Source organism: Pinus tabuliformis, chromosome 3_1 (assembly GCF_031772625.1).
Source record: "Pinus tabuliformis cultivar Carrire ecotype Pingquan chromosome 3_1, CPIR1, whole genome shotgun sequence".
Taxonomy (NCBI): domain Eukaryota; kingdom Viridiplantae; phylum Streptophyta; class Pinopsida; order Pinales; family Pinaceae; genus Pinus; species Pinus tabuliformis.
In genome coordinates this window covers 177564249-177584252 of record NC_142301.1, presented here as the reverse complement: position 1 = coordinate 177584252, position 20004 = coordinate 177564249, and positions in this window count along the sequence as shown.

Below are 20004 nucleotides of genomic sequence, written 5' to 3'. Positions count from 1 at the left end.
GGGAGGATGGATTATAAAGCGCAATTGGATGAATGAATATATACGAAGCCTTTCCGAAGCGCACGTGGTTCCTGTTTTTTTTTTTTTAATATGAGTCTCCTCTCCTTTGGCGACACCGAGAGACAAGTGGAATAATTAAAAAGAATAAAGTATGGGATGGTAGGAGAATTTCCAAGCAATTATATGTTGCCTCTAATATGATCTGGAACTCCAGCACAAGTAGATTGACTAAAAAGAATAAAGTATGGGATGGTAGGGGAATCTCCTAGCAATTATATGCTGCCTTTCAGATGATCTGGAACTCCAGCACAAGCAGCACTCGATGTGGTGATGTTTCCTCCACATGCGAACAAAGCCCTTTACTCAAAAAATCTCTGCGTATCCGGTATCCATTATCCAGTAGGGAACTGTCTACAATCGATGTAACAAGATGACAAATCTATATAAAAATTTTGATCTGTTTCTATCGAAATGTTATCAAATATTGTTTATTGAAAGATTACAAATATTTCAACATAATTTAGCTGAATAGCATTTAATATGGGCATGCTATTGGGCTGTACACCGACGCATCCATGGTAGTGTCAGGCAAACTTTCTCATGGTGTTCGCGTTTTATTTTACGAAGTTTAGTGCGCAATTAAGAGTACAGGTTGTGTTGTCGTAGTGTTCATCAACCTTAAATACAATGACATTGCGTACATTGAAAAGATAAAAGCTTTTGTCCGGAAGATTTATTAAAAAGGTTTGTTTTCTAATCGGAGCAAACATGACACAAGCCCTAAAACAGCACAGCAAGCTTTTTAGGTGGCCCACATGCGCTTAGATGGAAAAATCATTTAAATTGGTTGACTAAAATTAGAACATCATTAGTTATACTCCTGAGTCCGTGGTAGTATGAAAATTTTAGCATACAAAGGTCCTTTGGAGACATAGCTCTTCATAGTTTTCTCCTAATTATTTTATTTTCTTTCATTTACTTCTATGCTCAGAAACGTGCAACAAGGAAATTCAAATTGTTGATAGCATTATAGACCTCATTCATGACGCTGTGGCATCATAATATCACTGTCAAAATGGCTTATCAGAGTTGTGCACTAAAGCGATGCAATTTGGATTTGATGATTTGAAGAATTCTTTTGAGTTGTTTGTAACATGTATGTTTGGAATGGTTGGAAAGTAAAGGAGAGAGACACAATCAAAGAGTTATTTAAGTTGATGTATTTTAATATTTATAAGATTATAGATTTTTTTTTAATTGATGTTTTTTCATAAAAATCAATAAGAAACGCATAAGAAATGCGTTAATATGGAAGACTTTAAGTATTTTGTTGTCTTTGTTGAAAGGTAATGCGGGAAGAAGGTTAAGGATTTAAGAAGAAACCATTGTTGTGAGTATTATTTCAAAGAGTTTAAGGTTTTTTTTAAGTATTATTCCAAAGAGTTTAAGGTTTTTTTTACAAATAATAGAATATTGCCACACAAAAGACCATTTCACATAATCTTGAGAAAAATGATGTTGCTTAGAAGTCGAAGTGAACTATGATGGAAAAAGCACACAGAATAAAATTGGAGGCAAACTTTTGAGATTATTTTCTAATTAATTTTGCATTGAAATGGTTGCTACAACAAATTATTTGACCATTAAATCATGGGGCTTGCATAAAGTTGATAGAAAAAAGTGGCAATGCAATCTGCACAAATGAAGATGAAAAAAATGCTCATGTGTTCTTAGAAATGTGCGCTTTCTCCCTTATCCTATAGACTCACGCTCCCTAAACCACCACATTTACATGCTTTGTAACATTAACAGATTCCTAAGTAGTAGGCACAAAATGTGTTTTAAAGCATGTGTTCATTCTTGTTAGAATGTCTAGGGTTGAGATACCTATACCTAGTGCTCAAAAGTGCTAATAGTACCTATATACATATTTAAAGGTAAATGATTCCCTTTAGAGGTTAGTTGTGGTGGTTCAAGATGTCATTATTGGCCCTAGAATATAGAACAGTCCTTGATGGCCTAATTCTTGAGTTTGATCCCCTAATTATATCCAGGGTCCATAGAGTCATACTTAGTATAAAAAATCTCATAATAATGTTGACTATCTAGACAAATGATACCCTCAATAGGTCCTCTTCGATGGTTAAATATATCATTATTGTACATAGATGCCCATTAGCTTCTTTTAAGACATAAGGCCTTACTTTCATCTCTCAATCATGTCCAAGGAAGCAATACCTATGCTTAGGGCTCACATCCCCTAATCTTACCCATATATTCACTTATATGCAAAAGATCCACTTGAGAAGCCATATATGGTAGTTTGAGGTGTCATTGGTGACCCTTTAGCCTTGTTGGATTTTAAGCATCAACAAAAGATCTATTGCATAAAAAATACTACATTAGCAATTGTGATCCAGACTTATGCAGGAACGCAACAAAATATAGATATACACATAAACACAAAGATGCAGCAAAAATAAAACTTTATTTCATTAATATTAAAGAACTGAACTATGCTTCCATACAGAAATGGAAATAAACTAGCTCGGGCGATGGTAGCTTATCTCTGAGAAGAGATGCGGCGGTTACATGGCTCTGAACTGTATCACAATGAGGCTCAAAGGCTTATTTATTATTGAGAAGTAATGGAAAACCACAAACATCCAAAAAACTAACCCTAGGAGATGAAGGCCAAAACTGTGAGCCCCGTTTGGGTAAATTGGTACATCAACTTCTCAGGGTCATAACTTTGGCATTCAATATCCATTTGGCTATCATAATAGCTTGCTTCGAAGATCTCAAAGAGGAGGCTAAAAGCAAACCAATAAACCTATTTGGAACTATTTGGGTCTCTCTGTTTTCTCTAAAAACACCTTTTAGTCCCTCAAAATAGCTCTGGAACTTTAGGACCCAAAAATTTGCCATAAATAGTAAGTTTTTGTACAATTAAGGAAAATGACAAGAAACAACGGTGGGGGACCAAATGGAATAGGCGAGTGGCCACCAATATCCACCTGGATTAGTCCTCCCCCTTTAGGAAGCAATGGTCCCCATTGCTTTGAGTGCCTCCATGAGATGGGGAAACTTTTGTTGAACTTAGTCCCTGGTGAGCCACTTGCCTTGGTGTAGGGGTTGACCAACTTTAACAATCCGATACAAGTGGATCATCTACTAGCAAGTGTTCTTGATCTGCGTGTCCATGATCTGATCAATTCTGGCATGTTCCATGCAGTCTGGGTTTAACTCTGTTGCTGTGAGTTACTCTTAAATGTCTGGTGTGTCCGATAATGGTGGAAAGTATGGTCAAAGGCAATCCACATTGAACATTGGGTGCAAACCAAGGAATGGTGGAATGTTGAACTCAAAATAATTCCCCCCTGCAAATTTAGTGATGGTGTAAGGCCCATATCAGAATGGGCAAAGCTTGCAATGGGTTCCAGCGAGGTGCTCATTCTGCAAATGTAAGAAAACTTTGTCGACCAATTGGAACTTGTGTGGCACCCAATGTTGATCATGACACTGCTTGTACTTAGCATTGACTCTATCCAATATGTCATGGACATCCTGGCGAATATGCTGAATGCGCTCAATGAAGTTGTTAGCCCTATCATCTTCAGACTGGACATGAGTCGAATCTACCTAAGTAGCTGCAAATGGTATGTCCACATTAATGAAACATAGTGGTTGGAATCCTAATCCCACTTAAAAGGGTTCGTGGGCAGTTGAGCTATGGAGAGCTCTGTTGTAGTTGCGCTAAACATAGGGGAGGCTTTCATCCCATGTGTGTGGATGCTTCAATTTGTACATACACAAAATTTGTACGATCATCATGTTGACGTCCTCTATTTGGCCATCAATTTGGGGGTGGAAAGTCATGGACTTAGTGAGCTTGGTATCCAACATCAACCAGAGACTTGAACAAAATCCACTTAGGAACCTCTTGTCCTGATATGAGATAATGGACTGTGGGATCCCAACATGTACCCACATTCATTCAAATAAGAGCTTAGTAGTGGCTTCTGTTGTGGTACTCTTCTTGCAAGCTGCCATAATGGTCATCTTAGAGAATCTGTCGATGACCACAAAAACAGAGTCGTTTCCATGCTTAGTAGAATAAAGGCCCGACATGTAATCCATGGAGATGGATTCCCAAGGTCGACTAGGGGTAGGAAGAGAGTATATAAGCCTTTCTTCTTGACGGTCAGTTTGGCAATGACACAGACAGTGTAAGATCTAATGCACTTCCCAACATCCTATTGAAGGTTCGGCCAATAAAAATAGTTCTGTAGCACTACCACTAGTTTCTCTACTATGAAATGTTCAACGACTCGACTGTAGTGTGCCTCCCAAATCATCTTGGCACGCTCGTTTGAAGGAACACAAAGGTGTCCCAGGTGGCATAACCGTGTATCTTGGAGGTGAAAATTTGGAACTTGCTTGCCTTCCAGGAGTGTATGGTATGTGTTGTCAAATTTTGGATCACTCTTGTAAAGATGCGTCCACCCCGTAGTCTCGTGCCCACAACAGTGAAGCACAGTGGTCAGCACCATGACCAGTGGTCGGCTGAGGCAGTGTGCAACATTATTGGTGATGCCCTTCTTCGGCTTAAATTATGTTCAAATGGAATTGATGCAGGTATGTGGACAATTTTTTATGGCGATCGTTTTGCAAATTCCCTTTTTTCTGTATGAAATATAGGGGTCGGTGGTCTGTGTGGATTATCGTTTCCTTCCCAGTAATGTAATGCTTCCATTGTCGGTAATCATGCACAATGGAATACATATCTTTTCCATAGGTGGGATACTTCTGGACTGTGTCTGAAAGGGTCTCACTGTGATATGCTGCTCGATGCCCATGTTGACTAAGAATTGCACCAATAGCATAGTCGGAGGCATCTGTCTCAATCTTAAATGGTTGCTGCAAGTCTGGTAATCTGAGCACTGGTGCAGAGCAGAGAAGATACTTCAAGTTCGCAAACTCCTTATGTTGGGATTCAAACCAAAAGAACTATATTTTCTCTCCTCCCTTGGTGAATTTATTCAAAGGCCAAGTGATATGAGAGAACCCCAACAGGAACCTGTGGTAGAAGTTGACAAAACCTAGAAAGCTGCAGAGTTCTATTAAAGTGGTTTGGGCTGGCCAATCCCGAATGACATGTATCTTTGTTGGGTCCACATGCACACCCCTCTCATCAATGATATACCCAAGATATTGAACCCGGGTCATACCAAAAGTGCATTTCTCTAAATTGGCACACAACTTGTGTTTCCACAAGGTTTGGAGGACCTGTCGAATATGATGGAGGTGTTCTTCCCAGTTATGGCTGAAGATCATAATGTCATCCAAATACACCACCACAAATGAGTTGGTGAAGGGTCGCAAGATGTTGTCCATCAACCTCATGAAGGTTGTGGGGGCATTCGTCAACTTGAAAGTAATGACTAGCTATTCGAAAAGGTCCTCCTTGGATGTGAAGGCAGTCTTCCACACATCAGAGGGTTCGATCAGTACCTGATGATCAATCCGTGGGATTGGATACCTATTCCAGACAATGATCTTGTTCATCATCCAATTGTCAATACAGAGTCTCTAGGTCTTGTCCTTCTTTTGTACCAACATGATCAGGCTCCCACAGGTGATGAACTTGGCTTCATGTGCCCTTTCTGCAACAACTCCTAAATATTCCTCTTGATTTCATCTTTCTCCATAACAGAGCATCGATATATCGGTCCATTGGGTAGTGATGCATCCTCAGTGAGATCGATGGAGTGCTTGACTTGACACTGTAGAGGTACCCTTGTGGGTGAGGTGAAGATGTCTCTATACTCCTCTAGAACCTTGTCCATCTACTGTTGTCATGCAAAGGAGCCCTATCTGGAGGTCGTGGCCACACTATTCTTCTTTCCCTGAGGGTGAATCATCAGGAAAACAAATTTCCAGGTCTAGAAATTATCTTACTGCATTGCTTCTTTTTTTCGCAGTGATAAAATAAATGTTGGTAAGCGGTGCTACCTCCAGTACCTTGTACAACTTATTGGCCAAATTAATAATAACAGTGTGAGGCCTAGACTCATACACAATATGTAGCTTCCAGAAGAATGTTTATCCTAATAAAACATCACAAACTTCAAGAGGAGCACCATCACACAATACCTTATCTTTGAAGGGCTTGATGTTGTAGGGAAGGCAACACTGTTGGCTGACGCAGGGATCTCACCCTTGCTGAAGCCACCCAATGGTGTATGGTTGCGTGTGTGGTGTGGTCGGTAGGCCCAACTGCTTCACAACCTTTGCTAAAATGAGGTTCTTTTAGCTCCTGCTATCGACAATGAACTGTAGCGGAGAACCCTTCACCCACATCTGTGAGTGAAAGATTCACTCCCCCTCCTATGGATCTTCAGGCTCATCCTTTGGATCTTGGGGGTGGCAATGGTAGCAATAGGCTCCACATCGATAATCTGCTTCTCTTTGTCTTTCCCCTTGTCAATTTCTGACTTAGAGTCGAAACATGTATCTAATTTGTAAGCCTTCAACTCGGCCACCAGTGACTTCTTCACTCGACACTCACTTGTGTTGTAAGTGGGTCGCTTATGGAATTCACACCATTTTCCTGTGTCCTTCTTTGTCATTGTGGTATTGTTCTTTGCTTACGACTTCGACGGGTTGTCCTAGGTTGCCCTGCCTTGGATTTATCCTTTTTTCTGTGATTTGGGGGTGCCTTTCCCTTGCTTCGGATTCATAGATCTAAAGTCTCGCTTCTTCTATTTAAATTTATGCTTGATCTTGACAGTGTATCGATAGGCGACGCTAAGTGAGGAGATGTCTAGAAACTTCATCTCGTCTTAGATGTACCTGTGTAGACAGCCGTGGTACTTGAATACCAAATGTTTCTCACAATTATTGATACCCAACTTTGTGCGAAGGGTATGGAAAACATTTGTGAACTCCAACACATCTTGGTCCCTTCCCTGTCGCAACGTTTTCCACTTTATGTATTTATATTCATAGCTCCTGGCAGGGTAGTATTGTTCATTGATGGCGTCTTGGAAAGAATTCCAAGTGGGTGCGGTTGAAAACCATGAGGATTCCCTCTTGTCCTTTTGTTCATAGTAGGTTTCCCACCAGTCCTTGACATGTGGGGTGACTTTGAGGAGTGAAAAAATAATATTTTCTCGGTTGAAAAATTCATGAACTAAAAAATATCCTTCCAACATATTTAACCATCTATCTACGACGTCTGCATTTGTCTATCCTTCAAATATTGGAATTTCAAAGTTAACATGTACCTTAAAATGAGTGGCGCCTCTAGAGTGGATGTTGCATGAAGATGCATCGCCTATAGGTAGCCATCAAAGGATCTGGGAAATTTATCCATCATCGCGCTCCTTTATCGCTCAAGGTGATCCTCGAGCAATATTTTAAAAGGATCTCCTACCCCCACATCTTTCTTTTCTTCCACCATGGGAGGCCGTGAGGTTTTGTGAGGTTGATCTTGCAAAGGTTCAACTAGTTCAAGCCCTAACTCCTTATACCTTGACCTTGTTGGGTACATGCAAAGAAAACCAGAGAAGAGCAGACCGCTTTGATACCACTGATCTAGACTTATACATGAACACAACAAGATACATATATACACATAAACATAGAGATGCAACAGAAAGAAAACTTCATTTCATTAACTTCAAAGAACTGAAATATGCTTACATACAAAAATGGAAATAAACTATCTCGAGCGATGGTAGCTTATATCTGAGAAGAGATGTGGTAGCTATATGCCTCTGAACTATGTTACAATCAGAGGTTCAAAGGCCTATTTATTATTGAGAAACAATGGAAAAGCCTAAACATCCAAAAACCTAACCCTAAGAGATGAAGAACCAAAACTATGGGCCCCATTTGGGTAAATAGGTACATCAACTTCCTGGGGTCGTAATGTTGGCATACGATCTCTGTTTCGCTATAAAAATACCTTGTTTCGAATATCTTGAAGAGGAGGACGAAAACAAATGAGTAAATTGGTTTGGGACTTTTTTGGTCTCTTTGTTTTCCCTAAAAACGCCTTTTAGTCCCTCAAAACAACTTCTGTTAGGACCCGAAAAAGCTCCAAAAATATTAATTTTTGCTACAATTAAGAAAAATAACAAGAAAAAATGGTGGGGGTCTAAGTGGAATAGGCGGGTGGCCACAAATATCCACCTAGATCAAATTCCATAACAAGAAAGAAGAGAGAATGAAATTGCATTGAAAAAGTCTAAGTAGCTAAAGACATCAATTTGAATTACTCACAAAATCTTGTGTGTATTATTACCTGACATGAATACACTTAAATAACCTTCCTTGAGAGAAACCAATTTGCACTAGGTTGGTTTTTTATAGTGCATGGACAATGCAAAATAAAAAAGGCACTTTCCCTAATTAGCTATTAACATAAAATTAAGGTAGGAGACACTAATATATAAAGAGAGTCTAAATAGAGTTGAGTAAATGTAATTGGATTAAAAAATAAGTTATAATTGAATTCAAGATTCCCTCACACAACTCCTAAATCAAAGTCAAAGGATAAGCTTAGTAGGTTAATGGATATGGTTGTGGATAATGTAGTCTCTTAAAATAAGAGAGGGAATGCACATTAGTAGTTAGGGACCTTATGGATAAGATAATTCACAATAATGGAGAGGAAATAACCATTCACTACCTAGGTAGGCCCACTAAAAGTAGACTTATTATAAATAGAAAAATACTAAAAATAGAAGATGGTTCCAAATGGTAGGTAATCTCTAGTAGATGAAACAAAATGGTCATATCTTGACCTAATTATATATGGATGAGGCCCTAAGTGTGCATTTTCATCAACAAGCCATAGAAGCTACATATATCCTTGAGATGTTAGTCATGCTAGTTTGAGGCATCACGTTTGGGCTTGGATGCTTAGAAGATTTCTACTTTAGCTAAGGCTTAGGTTTACCCCCGTCAAGTATATGAATGCCTTGAGATTTAGATTTAATGTCGAAAACCTTCTGAGGACACTAACATCCTTTCTTAGAGGCCAGGGAACCCTTCAGAAGTCATGTGTAGTGCTTCAAGGCATTGTCCATAGCCTCATATGCTTCAAAGGTTTCCTTAGGAACAAATCATTGCTTCCCTATATCATTTCTGTGACCTTGGGAAACATACCTATTACTAAAAACCACTTCATGGTACCTACATCCCTAACCATTGGCCAACATGCCCTTGGGAAGCCATGTGTGGTTTTCAAAGGCATATTTTCTAACCCTAAATGGATAAAAGCTTTCTTTAGTACCAAAGGTTCATGTTTCCTTCCCAAACCATATGTAGGACCTTGAGAACCATTGATAATTTTAAAAAATGTTGATTGTTCATATATACCTAATTAGAGAAAAAGGATGCCCTATAGAGGTCATTTTTGGTGGCTCGAGGTGCTAATCTTGGCACTAATATCCTATAAATTTCTTTGAGGGGCTAGCTCTTAGGATTTTTCCTTCAACCATATCTAGGGTACAAAGCCACATACATAATGTTCAAGAAATCATAATGCTAACTATCCCTACCTATATAACAAGGATGGAAAGGTCCTTTGTGGTGTTTTGACCTGTTGTTGTGGACCCCAAATTCCTAGAAGTTTCCTTTAGAACCTAACGATTTGGTTTCCTCTCTCAATCATGTCCAAGGACCCATTACCATGCCCAATGCTAGAAATTTCATAGTAATCATTGTATCACCAATTGAAGACTAAATATCCCCTCAAGAGGTCACCTATGATGGTTTGTGGTTTGATGTGTCATTCATGACCCTTAAGACATGAAAAATGCCTAAAACCTCAACAGTTTGAGTGTGGTGGTTTGAGGCCTCATGCTTGGATCTAGAATAATAAAATTGTTATGCCTTGACTATGGCTTAGGTTTCCACCCTTAAGCATATCTAGGCCTGGGATCCAAAACTAATGCTCAAAACCTTCTAAAGGAACTAACATCATTTCTTAGAGGACAAGGATACCCTCGAGAGGTCATATTGGTGTTTTAAGGAATTGTTCATAGCTATAGATACTTGAAGGCTTTCCTTAGGACCTAAGGCATGGATTTCTTCAAAAATATTGTTGCTAAGGCATCAAGATGCATACTTCTCGAAATCACCTAGTTTCATCGACATTCCAATCATAGGCGAAGGATACCTTTATGAGGTCATGTGTGGTTGATTAACGAATTTTTCTTGACCTTAGATGCCTAAAGGATTCCTTTGGGGTCTAAGGTTAATGTTTCCTCCTTGAACATGTTTAGGGCTCTGAGAGCCATACCTTTTGATTAAAAATAATAATGGTACCTATATACCTATTTAGAGGCAAAGGATACACTCAATTAGTCATTTATAGTGGTTCACAGTGTCATTCTTGGTCCCAGAAGCCAAGAAGCCTCCAATATGACTTAACTCCTAATTTTTCTTCCTTGACCATATCCAAGGTTCAAAGGCCAAGGATCACCTAAAAATACCCTAGAAAGGCCCTTTATGATGATTCAACTTGTCATTATTGGTCATTCATAAATGATTCCTTTAGAACATGTTGTAGTGGCTACAACCACCCTCCAAAATTTTGCCTATGCTTTGATTTTGGAGCCTTCCTTCCTATCCACAGGAGCTTATATTGCACTGATTCAGGTATTCATGTTATGATTGAGACTTATCATTTTCATTTGTGCTTTTGTTTTCTTGTTTCCACACTTAACTAATATTTATAACTCACAATCTGATCTCCCAACTTCGTGTCACAATAGTTCTGAGTTTGCCTCTGGAAACTGTGTAATCATTGAGGGAAAGCAACCTTAATGATGGCCATTGCGCAGTTCTGACTCACAGTCGGAAGTTCTAACTAGACCATGGTTGAGTATGGTTGACCATGTTTGACCATGATTGATTTTCATATTGACACAATCTTTGTAACAATGCGATGTTAGACCATGGTTGACCATGATTGAACATGGTTGGCCATGATTGACCATGGTTGATTTCCATATTGAGAAAATGTTAGTCACAAAGTGATGTTGGACCATGGTTGACCATGATTGATGTTGGTTGACGATGGTTGAACATGGTTGATTTTCATACTTAAACAATCTTTGTCACATTGTGACGGTGGACCACGGTTGACCATGATTATAAACCCAAGGGATTTATATTGAACCCTTGGATTTATATTAACATTTATCCCTTCAATTTATAATATTACTTATCCCTTACTAACAACTATATTAATAATTTTTGGTAAATTAAATTTAGATAAATTTAACATGTAAATTAATTATAAATTTATATTGCTAAAAGATGTAATTTAAATATCATCTAAACAATAAATAATTAAAACAAATTAATCAACCATCTAAATTTTATTTAGATAATCAACTTGCACAAAAAAAATATTATTACATATTTTGATATATATAATCATGATCGGTAAATTTACAAAGATCTCTTTTAAATCTAGATTTACTAAAAATTGAAAAGAATGAAATATCACTTTTTAATCCATCATTATAGTGATTTTCAAAAACAATAAACAAACTTAATATTAACAATGTCCTCAAACTTTATCATTCCAAATACAAAACGATAAACACTAATTAAAAAAATCAACAACATATAGTTATGCAACGTCCACAAACATTTTTATCATCGACCATTATGGTTATCAAAGATAGCATTTGCATCGTGATAACATCATCTAATTTTGTGTGTTTGGAAATACGTGGTCAAAATTAACCGTTGTGTGGGAGGAGCATGCATTTCGTTCGATATAATTACTTTTATTTCCGATTCCTTTTTCTCGATTAAGTTTTTTCATCCTCACATGCTGTCTGTCATCTTGCCCGGAGTCCCATCCAGTGTTATGTCTTAGAGAATCTGTTTTATTTTTGTGGATGATGTGTATATATCTAAGCATTGGGCAATAATGAGGATTTCACATTCCCATCCTAAGCATTGGGCAATAATGAGGATTTCACATTCTCATCCTAGCTCCAAGCATTGGGCAATAATAAGGATTTCACGTTCCCGTCCTCCTCCATTGATGGTAATATTTTGTGATATTTATCTTTTTTGTTATATTTTCAATTTATTTTCTTTATGAAATTACAAAGTGAGTAGAGCATTTGTAGTAATGAATTTAAATATTTTAGTTTGTAAATTTTGGAAAATGAGAAAAACTGTTATCAATTTACAAGAAAAACAATAAATCTTAAATTGCATCTGGTTATTAATAACATGGGCACCATCGAAGAGTGTGGAGAATGATAGCCATCGAAGAGTGTGGAGAATGATATATAGCGCAAGGCAGAGAACAACAACTCAATCCATAGATAGGTAAGTGACCTTCAAGTAATTTCTATTATTGTTCTAATAGCAAAAGTATTAGCCAACTTCTAGGTTTTTTTTCACCATCTATTTCATGTGGAGTTCAGCATACACCTCTATTTCTTTGAAGATACAGATATACTTTTGTAATATTTAATTTTTTTTTGGTTTTGAATAGAGTAATTATATGAATTTTGCCCAATAAGTTATACAATTTGTTATGAGATTGGAAGTGTAAAGTGTGAGTATGAGACTGGGCTTGTCTGGTTGTTTGTTATTTGTGATTCTAAAAGTGTTAGAAATTGTAATTACTCTTGTATGTGGAGTTTACTAAAATTAGAGAGTAAGTTCACTGAGTGTTGAGTGTTGATCTTTGGGTCAAGTTGAGTAATGGATAAAGAGTTAAGTGTCATCCATATTTAAAGTGTGAGTTAACTAAGTTAAATGTGTGTGCATGTCAAGATATTTTAGGCAAGTCGGTAGTCTAAAAGGTTAAATACCCTTCATCGGGTTCATTATAAGAATCAAGTTTTGTGTGATAAAAAAAGCGCCAGCTAATATTTTATATGTGAATTCATGCTTTGTCTCCTCTGCCTTTCCAACAAATTAATATGAAAGCAAAGTTACACAGAGTGAAAAAAAACAGATTTACAACAATGCGAGTGAGAAGAGAGAAATTTGTTTTTCTACATGATTAGTGATATAATGCACCGTTATATACAGGACGTTATAACGCACCAGAACTCAACAAAGGGCACATGGGTCAAGAGTATTTCAGTTCGCGTTAGCGTGTGAAAAAGTCAACAAGTGAAAAGAGCCTATTTTTTTTTAAGGTACGAGAATGCTTTATATGGTGAAAAGCTTTTTTACCATATTTCGTTTAGGTAAACTCGTTTATTAAAAAGGGAGCATATTAAAAAGGGCCTCCAAAATAAAAGGTTTGATTTATATATATTAAAGTGAAAAAGAAAAGGGTTTTCAAAGGATATTTTTTTAAAAAGTGTTTTTTAAAGTAAGAAAACAAAATTTGGGTTCAAAGAAAAGGATTTTCTAGAAAGGTGTTTTTATTTTTATTTTTTATTTTAAAGAAGGGAAGATATTATAAGGCACAATTTTGTAAGGGGAAGAGAATTAAAAAAAAGATTTCATTCAACAAGAGAGTTTAGGGCTTTACAAAAGTTCATCTATGTGTAATTTTGTTTTGTCAAACATGATAGCGTTTTGGGTGAAAATTGTGTCTTACGTGGGCGCATATTGAAAATCATAATTTTTTTTCGGGGATGATATGGAAGATAGCCTCATTCAATCAGAAAAGAATCTATAAAACAAAGAAAAGACCATAGTCATGGGTCGTAAAGCGCGACTGAAGCATATTAAGAAAATAAATCGAAAAGAAAAGGCAAAGATCATTGCCATGGTTAGAGAGGTTCAAGCCACAGTCGAGGAACTGAGATGATGCAGGAGCATCCAGCTCAGGGAGGACATGGCTGGGAGTTTGTCTCTTTCAAACAGTTTGAGTTTCATTAGTTTTCATTTTCTAGGAATGGCTGTCTCAACCAATGATAATGTTTTCTTACGTATTTCTTTTTGCCTTTTATTTTTATTTAAAATTTGTTTTTAATCTACAAAGCAAGAAAAGACAGTTATTCAGAAACCATTTAATGTAACCACATAATGTAACTAATGGTAGTCCAATGTTCTCTACAAAACGAAAAGAGAAAACAACTAATGGAATCTTTTGCCATCATAGAATTGAATGAAGAGAAAGCACATAAACGTTTTTTGAAGACAAACATCTGAATCCATTCATGTTACAGCTCTAGAATTTTTCCTATAGAATACTGTTAAATTTTTTTCTTTTCCATAAGCAAAGTAAATACACACAAGTGAATAGTAAGCACCAAAGTGAGGAGAGCTCCCGGACAAGCAGTAGCACAAACAGAGCAAATATACGAAGGAACGAGAAAGCCATTATCCACAGAGACAAGCTTCAGTTATAGAAATGATTACATTCCCATTTCCCTTTGCAAAATTTAAACAATCAAATTTACAGCATAAATACATATGTATATTTGTCAAAAGCTGAGCATCATAGTACATTGTTCAATGACCAATAAATAGAACAAAGTCGACCGAAACTACAAACCCTCGCGAGGTCATTGCAAGACCGTTTAAATACATATATAACTACAAACAGTAGAGTCGCAAATACATAGTGGAGCTACAGGCCCAATGCCAAGAAACCGCAGAGCCAAGCTAAACTACAACTAAAGCCTCATAAACCCTATGAATAGTAAACCCTCAGTCAATCAACAGGAAGACACCAAGGAGCGACCCTACCCAGTTCAGGTGTAGGAGACACGGTGTGAAGACCACGAGCAAGCCCGTCGCTCACTTGCATTGTTCAACGAACAGGTCGTTAGCCATGAGAAACAAACCACAGTTACGTTAACAAAGTGCAACCAGAACAGAGGGTAGGGTTATGAGAAGTTACCGAGAAAGAGCTGAGCCTGTGTAAGCCGACAGAGGAGCCACAGAGCCAAGGTCATAGCCACAGAGTTGCTCGCTACCACGAGGAGCAGAGGCTGTCAGCAACTAAGAAAAACAAAGTAAGGACAACCAGCATAGAAAGAGGGCTTACCTTTCAGAAGACTGCCGAGTGGAAGTCGAAAGCCAAGCGACTCCATAGCTGCAACCTGAGACAAGAACAAAACCAAACAAATAATCAACCTGTGAAGCCAACGCATGGAGGGGAGACATGTAAACTAAAACTGCAACTGAAAACACATATATAGCCGAGCAAAAGTTTACAACAGAGATCGATACCAAGGGTATCACATCCAGGTCTTGTAACCAAGCATAAAGCAGGGAGCATAGACATCGTCTATAGGTGGAAACCCTCACCGAATTGCAAACCAGGAGCAGTGAAAACGAAACCCCAACAAAGAAGCAGAGAAAACTCTCATTTCGGAGAACCAGAGACCACACCAATAGCATAGCGACACAACAAAGTGAAAAATCGCAAATGAAATGAACAGTCAAGGTTTTGGAGCCTAGAAGGAGCGGGAAGGAACAGAGCCGAAGGCCAAGACACATGTCCTCACCACAATAAAACAACAATACAGCAACATTAAAGTCAACCAACTGTGCATTAATAAAAGTTAATCAACCATTTATCATTAACTTGAAAGTGTAAAGGGCTGGACCCATCAAATTTTTGTATCAGAGTAGGAACAGTTAACTGATTTTCTTATAAAATGGAAGCTGGAAGAAGAGGTCATGGTGGAGCTATTCAAAGAGTAGTAGATGAGGGATTGAGGAAAGAGATTAGGATCTTGAATGCCCGTTTGGCGGTAGTTGTAGCAAGAAGGAGAAGGGATCCGGAAGTAGGGGACGATAGTGAAGAAGAAGCTGTAGTTACAACAGATGGATCAGATGAAGAAGGACCTAAAATGAAATTGTTAAGGTCAGTCTTGTTGGCTAGTAGTAAGCCAAAGCCTAAAATTCCAAATTATGATGGCAGTTTATCCACAGAAGTGCTGTTGGACTGGATTAGTGAGTTGGACAAATATTTTGAATGTGAGGAGGTCAGCGAAGATAGGAGAGTTAAATTCATTGCTACCAAGCTGAAAGGACATGTGGCCTTATGGTGGGACAATGTCCAAGCAGAGAGGAGAATATTGAATAAGTTACCAATTAAAATGTGGACCAGAATGGTCGCCAAGATGAAGGGTAGGTTTTTGCCCAAAGATTACTAGATTTCTCTGCATCAATAGGTACAGAATTTGAAGCAAAGAGGAATGAAAGTGAAAGAATATACTGAAGAATTCTATCGAGTGAATTTGAGAGCTGGTTATATTGAGGACACCCCAGAAAAGACAGCAAGGTTTGTGAATGGCCTAAGGCTGGAGATATTGGACGAGATAAGTATTCTTTCTCTGAAAACCATAGATTAAGCATACCAAAGTGCCTTAAAGGCAGAAGAAAAGATCACAAGAAAGCAGAATGCCAGGAGAGGATGAGGAACTGGCAGAGGGAAAGGACAATCCTTTGGCAGAGGAAGCAATACCAACAACAGTGAAGAGAGCAACAGTTCAAAGACCTTAGGGACAACAGAAAATTAAGGTAGCACTAGGGGAGGAAGGCCATACCAGAGAGGAAGAGGAAATGGTAGAGGCAGAGGAGCTGCCTACCAGTGCTATAAGTGCCACAAGTGGGGGCACAGATCCTTTGAGTGTCCTGAAGGAGAACAGGCTGGTCAAAAAGGAGCATATGTTTCTCAAACAGAGGAAGCAGAGGCACCGCCTCAAGAGGTAGAAAATGTACAGGAGACAAGAGAGGCCTTAGTCTTGAACAAGTTACTTCTGAAACTGGCAAAGGAAACAACTGAACAAACCCAAAGAAAGGCATTATTCCAGACTGTGTGCAAGTCACATGGCAAATGTTGCAAACTGATTATAGACAGTGGAAGCAATGATAATCTGGTTGCAACAAAGATGGTGGAGAAATTGGGTTTAAAAAGATTGAAACACCCAACTCCCTATAAGGTGTTGCGGTTACAAAAGGGTCACTAACTGCTAGTTGATGAGTAGTGTGAGGTGGAGTTCTATATTGGAAAGTATAGGGACAAAGTGATTTGTGACATCATGCCCATGGACCTGTGTCATATTCTACTAGGTAGACCGTGGCAGTATGACCGAAAAGTTGTTCATGATGGGAAAACAAACTGTTAAAAGTTTGTTAAGGATGGGATTAAGCATACGCTAGTACCCATCAAGGAGGAAGAAACAACAGAGACTAGTGGAACAAAAGTATTATTGGTGGGTGGAAAAGAATTTCTGAAACAGATTGAAGATGACGAGGTGAAGTATGTTGTTGTAAGGAGACCAAGAACAGTGTTGTTGCACACTAAAATTTCTGATTTACCTAAAGAAATCCAGGAAATGTTGCAGGAATTCAATGACATTGTGGTGGACGATCTACCAGATAAATTGCCACCAAAGCGGAGTATCAGTCATCACATAGATTTCATCCCTAGAGCTAGTTTACCGAATAAAGCTGCTTACCAGATGAGCCCCAAAGACAATGAGGAGATTAGGAAACATGTACAAGAGTTGTTGGATAAGGGACTGATTCGAGAAATCTTAAGCCCGTGTGCAGTTCTGACAGTTCTAGCTCCCAAGAAAGGAGGCGAGTGGCGGATGTGTACAGATTCACGAGCAATAAACAAAATTATGATCAGATATAGATTTCCATTGCCACGAATGGATGACATGATGGACTGTTTGAGCGGGGCAACATATTTTTCGAAGATAGATTTGAAGAGTGGATACCACCAGATTAGAATTCGAGAAGGGGATGAATGGAAAACAACTTTCAAAACTAATGAAGGGCTGTATGAATGGCTGGTGATGCCATTTGGGTTGAGTAACGCCCCTAGTACTTTCATGCGCCTGATGAACGAGATGTTGAAGGAGTTCATTGGGAAATTTGTGATTGTGTATCTTGACGATATACTGATTTTCAGCAAGACCAAGGAGGAACATTTTCGACATGTTCGATATGTTCTAGAGAAGTTGCAGCAAAACAAGTTGCTGATAAATCTGAAAAAATGTACTTTCTTTCAGAAAGAGTTAGTCTATTTGGGTTTCGTGATTGCAGAAAATGAGTTAAAAATGGACCTAGAAAAAGTTGCAGCTATACTTAGCTGGCCATCCCCTAAGAGTTTGTTCGAAGTTCGAAGTTTTCATGGGTTGGCAAGTTTCTATCACAATTTTATAAAATATTTTAGTGGAATTTGTGCACCTATGTTGGATACAATCAAGAAGGCAAGTCAACCTTTTCAGTGGACTGAAGCTGCAGAGAAGAGCTTCCAGATATTGAAGAAGAAGATCACTGAGAGGCCAATTTTGAGGCTACCTGACTTCAACAAACTTTTTCAAGTTCGTTGTGATGCCAGTGGTATAGCCATTGGAGCTGTACTCAACTAGGAAGACAAACCAGTAGCCTATTTCAACAAAAAATTAAATTAAAGCAGGTAAAAGCATACATCTTATGACAAGGAGTTTTATGTCGTCGTCCAAGCTTTGAAGCATTGGAGACATTATTTGTTGGGTAATGAGTTTGTATTATTTTCTGATAATTCTTCATTACAATATGTTATGTAGCAACATCAACTGAATCACAAACATGCAAAATGGGTGGAGTACTTACAAAGCTTTACGTTCGTATTGAAGCATATCAGTGGTCAAGCGAGCAAGGTAGCAGAGGCACTAAGAAGAAGAGTTCTACTCTTGCAAGAGAGCACGATACAAGTGTTGGGATTTGAACACCTGAAGGACTTGTATCAAACAGATGCATATTTCAAGGAGGCTTATGAAGCCTGCCAGAATCCATTGTTGAGGAACAATAGTCCATGGTTGGACTATAACTTGCAGGAGGAGCTGTTATTCAAGGGAGGACAACTATGTGTCCCAGAATGTTCGATGAGGGAGAACATCATCCGGGAAAAACATAGTGGAGGTCTAGCTGGACATTTCGGCATTGATAAGACCTTGGATCAGCTCAGTCATTTCTATTACTGGCCGAAGATGCAAAGAGACGTACAACGGTATGTGACCAGGTGTAAGATATGTCAGTTGGCGAAGGGTCATAGTCAGAACATGGGGTTGTACACACCCTTGCCTATTCCAAACAGACCATGGGATTCAGTCAGTTTGGACTTTGTCCTGGGTCTGCCCAAAGCACGGCGGGGTTTTGATTCCATCATGGTGGTGGTCGACCGATTCTCGAAGATGGCACACACCAGTGACGCTACCCATGTAACACACTTGTTTTTCACTGAAGTCGTCAGACTACATGGCTTACCTAAGTCCATAATTTCCGACAGGGACGTGAAATTCATAGGTAATTTCTGGCGCACCTTGTGGAAAAAGCTGGACACGAAGTTAAATTTCAACTCCGCTTATCACCCAAAAATTGATGTGCAAATGGAGGTGGTGAACAGAAGCTTAGGAAACTTGCTGCGGAGTCTAGTTGGAGAAAATTCACGAATGTGGGATCGTGTACTTGCTCAAGCGGAATTCGCTTACAACGATTCACCGAATCGAAGCACAGGAAGTAGTCCTTTTCAGATCTTGTATGGAATGCATCCCCGAGGAGTGCATGAGCTACGGGATCTGCGACAGTTAGAGAGAAGAAGTGCTGATGGGGAAGACTTTACAAGAGCAATTAATGACCTACATGAGAAGGTGAAGATGAAATTACAGGACAGTAGTTAGAGGTACAAACAGAAAGTAGATCTGAAACGATGAGAGGTACAATTTAATGTAGGGGATCAGGTCCTAACGCATCTGCGCAAGGAAAGATTTCCTAAGGGCGAATACAATAAGTTGAAATTCAAAAAATTGGACCTTGTAAAATTATGCGTAAGTTTTCTGCAAATTTCCTATGAACTGCAATTTCCTCCACGTATAGGAATATCACCCATTTTTAATGTGGCAGATTTATTCCCATACACTGCCAATCTGGAAGAGGACTGTTCGGCACAACCAAAATGGGACACCGAGGAAAGGAGTAGTTCGTGGATGAGACAAATGCCTTTAACTCAGCCACTTGAAATCGAAGGAATCCTTGACACAC